The sequence below is a fragment of the Notolepis coatsorum genome, assembly GCF_963971535.1.
Source record: "Notolepis coatsorum genome assembly, chromosome: 18".
Taxonomy (NCBI): Eukaryota; Metazoa; Chordata; class Actinopteri; order Aulopiformes; family Paralepididae; genus Notolepis; species Notolepis coatsorum.
Window position 1 is genome coordinate 999,987 of NC_140182.1, and position 4,759 is coordinate 1,004,745.

Genomic DNA, 4,759 nt, shown 5'->3' on the forward strand with positions numbered 1-4,759 from the left:
TTGTGGATCATTGTAGCCAATGAGTGCGGCTTCCAATGATACCCCAAATAAACAGTTTACCAAAATCACTCCTAATCACTCATTTCTGAATGGATCTTTATGAAATTTGGATATGTACTACATAAGGCTTCAGGCTGTACATTGGAATATCGACGAAACCTTACTTGGTCCCAAGAAGAGGGTCTCGTGTATTATTGGGTTAGGACATTTACTGTACATTGGAGGGGGGGGGGGGGGTTGGACATTTACAGGGGCCAGTTTCGAATCGCAGTCTCCCGTAGGTGTTCTTTAAGAGTGGTTTTGAAGGTGGGTAGTGATTCACATTCCTTTACAGCTGTGGGTAGGGCGTTCCACATCGACGATGTGGCATAATTGCGAAATGTGTGTTAGGGGTCGGGTTGCCACATTATACTAAAGAGTGTGTGTGTGTGTGTGTGTGTGTGTGTGTGTGTGTGTGTGTGTGTGTGTGTGTGTGTGTGTGTGTGTGTCAATTATGCCACATCAATGTGGAACGCCCTACCCAAAGCTGTAAAGGAATGTGAATCACTACCCACTTTCAAAAACACTCTCAAAAAACACCTAAGGGAGACTGCAACTCGAAACTGGCCCCTGTAAATGTCCGAACACAACCCCCTCCAATGTACAGTAAATTACCAAGTATGGTCTTGTCAATAATCCAATCTACAGTGTTTGTTTGTACAGGTGTACAGTGTCCCCCACCCACCCCTCCTACCCAACCCCCCCCCCCCCCCCCCCCACTCCTACCCAACCCCCCCACCCACCCATCCACCTCCAATGTACAGTCCCCCCCCACCCCCACCTACCCAATCCAATGTACAGTTTCTACGTCTAATGTATATACTCTTTTCTTTCTGGACTCTTTTTGTATCACAAACAGTACTGTAATTGCAAATCTGATATGTCATAAATGTATAGATGTAGCAGTACTGTCTATCGGTATGTCATGTATGTCACATATGTTACGATGAATTGAAAATGGGGGACCCTGATGTAAACAAGACGAAAGTCTTTCTCTGGTCTGCATCCCCTTAACAATTGTATGTATTGAGCTGTACTGTACTGTACCCATTCTGCAATCTGTTAATAAAGTTTTCAATCAATCAATCAATCAATGTGTGTGTGTGTGTGTGTGTGTGTGTGTGTGTGTGTGTGTGTGTGTGTGTGTGTGTGTGCTCGACACGTTTCTTAAATTTTTTTCAATGTAAAATAAAGGATAACTAAATTGAAGCTATAGTGTACTTAAAATAAAAATACATAGACTGCCTTTAGTTTTACTCATTGTCAATAGACCTGCAGTTTTACTTAATTTAATTTTGTAATATATTGTGATGTGAACAAATACAGGAGCACCATCATTTCAACAGATATATGCAGCTTTTAACAACAAGCTCATTTTGGGAAGAATAAGGCGCTCTAAGGAAAGAATAAGTCACTTTGAAGGAAAATGAACGAAACATGGCTTTATTCCAAAAAAAGAATGTATCTTTATTTGCAGTGGATTTTACATTCAGGCAACAATTTTTCACTTGTTGCATAGTCCTTGTTGCATATTTGGTATACAATCTTGATATGAAAAGTACAAGTGCACTGGACAGTTACACACACATGAGCACTACGTGATACACAGTGGCTGAGATGAGTATGTTGCTGAGCTGGTCTGAGTGAGTGTCAACACAGAGATTAAATGGTTGAGGTACATGTATGGTACACAACTAAACCAGGGTCAGTGCTATAAAGTAATATGTGCTACATTTTCAAATGCAATGGATATATTTTATGTTCTACATTCCAGGCCCACATTCAAGACTGTGTCATTAGAGCCAACCTCAACATTAAAAAGGCCTTTAATTCACACTATTATTATTGCATCAGTATATATGCCCATCTTTGGTGTTTTGTTAAAATGATTAAGCTAACGGTATAGTAAGTTCAGCATTCCTGCTGTTCTCACGATGACAATACAGTGGTGCTATGTACAGACCATAAGCACCCATTGAGATACAATAGTGTTCAATATTGTTGTAGCAAAAATGGCTTTTATTATATAAAAAAATATATATATCAGTTTAGTAATTACTTGATTGGATGAGATACGTTAGAGGAAAACTAACTTTTGTAACCACTTTTCCACCACGTTTCTCTGAAGAAACCAAGCACAGTATCAAGTTGCATATTACAGTAAACTACAGAGAAGTACATTTAAATGTGATTGTTCCAAGATCCCCCCCCCATTAATTGCCAGCAACACTTTTTTGTTTCCAGTATCTCAACAAGTAAAACTCAGGTGCAAGTGCTTATTGGAATGACTACTACCCAGGTCAATCAAAAAGAGTGGACTATCCCTTTAGCACAAAGGACTAGAACTGTGGAGGCAGTTCGCGCGTAGTCACTGCTGATTGGCTTACATATTGTTCTAGCAAAGTCATTGCACATTTTCACAATTTTCGTCCTGGGTTTTTGGTTATTGTTACTGATGGTGTAGAATGTTAAGTGGTTGCACAATTTGAAAGCTCATTGATGTTATTTCAATACATTGGCCCATTTCGTTTTTGTTGGGGGCGAGTTTGTAGACTTCAGACATGGGATGAGGACAACACAGCCCTGTTTGTTTCACAATCAATATCTAAAGTAGGGTAACGGTGTATTGCTGGAGAAATGCATACAGTGGTTGGTCAAAGAGACCAGTGCATATTGTCTGGTACCTAAAGGCAAAATGTCAATCAGAGACAGAAGAAGATTCGTTATGGTGACGTCAGGGATGTTGTCACACAAACGTGCATCAGAACTGCAGGTGACTGTTTTTTAAAATGCCATTGAAAGCACCTCACCGCTGTCGTGGGAATATACCTCGTAATAACGTCAATTGTGCCTTCGTTGCTTGGAATGAAAGTTCAAGTCGACGTGGTTTTTATAGACATCTAGAAAATCACATACAAAAAAATACATTGTCATTTGAGGAAAACACAGGCATCAATTGGAAAGAGATAATTAGTCGGGCGTAGGGCGCTTCGGACCAGCAATGCAGAAATGGGGTCTCGTGGATAGCGCCCAGTGCGAATGCGAATAAACTGTGGAACACGTAATGAGCAGCTGCCCCAACAACACCAGCCAACCCTAAATCCAGTTGACTCTTTTCCCAGTTCAGTTCTCCAACCTGTGGGGCGACGGTCAATAGGAGACACCTAACATCTTAGTCTTAGCATCCCTGTGTGACTGTAAGTTATGTAGCCTACAAGATGATTACGTTAATAGGAGATAGAAACTTGAAATCTAATAGGATGCTACTGGAAATTAAAGAAATCTAATAGGATCCTACTGGAAATTAAAGAAATCTAATAGGATCCTACTGGACATGCCTGTCACATTTGTATGTTAAGAGCTTCACTTTAAAAGGTCCTCGGAACAAGGTTTGCATCGACCCCTTCACAGAAATGTGCATGCTAGTTTGTAATGTATTTATTATTAATGTGCATTCATGGTTCTTGAAAATCCACCCACAAACAAAATTCTACTCTTTAACTGCCACCGACTTTCCCCATCTGTACTGGCTGGCGCCAGCGTTATTGACCATTTTAGCAATGTTTGCAGACCCATCGTGTGTTCTGTATTATAGTTGAGGAGACAATAGTATGGCTCATTTTACAGGCATTGTTCATAGTCCATTACTGACTAATCAGTTAATTTCTACACACTGTAGTTTGTTACACGCTACACGCAAAACATCGCCCCTTTCCAAAAGAATCCAGTCTTTTTCCATATATATTTCCACGAGATATGACACGTTATATGCAATAAGCTCAAATCGTTCTGGTTGATCGCCTGAATCCCCAAATACTCCCAAATCAAAGGTATATATACCATGTACATATGTGCCTTCACAAAATCATCAAGGGGGGGGGGGGGGGGGGGGTAGTCTTACCCCGATCGTCATTGCAATTCCAACGTAGGCAGATGAATCAGGGACACCTAGAGGGCTCCGGCTGACCGTATAGAACGGGGATCAAAGGAAAATATCAAAGGATCAAAACCAGAGAAAATCTCTGGTTTTGGCACTCAACGCATGGCGAGATAACCCGACTTATCTCGGGTATGGCACACAATGAGTTAAAGGTGCATCGTGTTGTCTGGAGAGAGACATTTGAAACTGTGAGACGTGAAAAAGAAGATGTCATAACTGAATAAACAAACTGTTTGGTCCCTGAAACAGTGCCTGACGCTACTGAAAGGTTACTGTTTCACTGTTGTGGTTGGTTACTGTTTTTCTTTAATGGTAGGATTCATCAGGCAATAAAAAATTTATTATTCTACAAATGACATAGCTTTTGTATAGTAAATATGATTTGTAAACTAATTGTGGGCTCTTCAAATGTCAATCAAACTCTCCCCAAACATAGTGCACCTTTAACTGGATCTGTGTACCTGAACAAGTTCAAGTTCAAGTCCCAAAGCATGAAACAGAGCCACGACTCTTATCTTATTCCCGTGAGAACGAACGGGACACAGATTGTGTGGATACTGGGACAGCAGCCTGCATGCTTTTCCAGGAACATATTGATTATGGGGATCTGAGAGAGGCCTTGTTGTGTCCATAAATACAGACAAACTGTCCAATATCATAGAAATACAGTATGTGAATTCAGTTTACTGGGGGTTTTCACACAGTATTACCCAGAAAAGTGACTCGAAGCTCTGCCTCTTCTACCGCCAGTCCTCCACGTTATGTAAAGTGCCGTCCTCA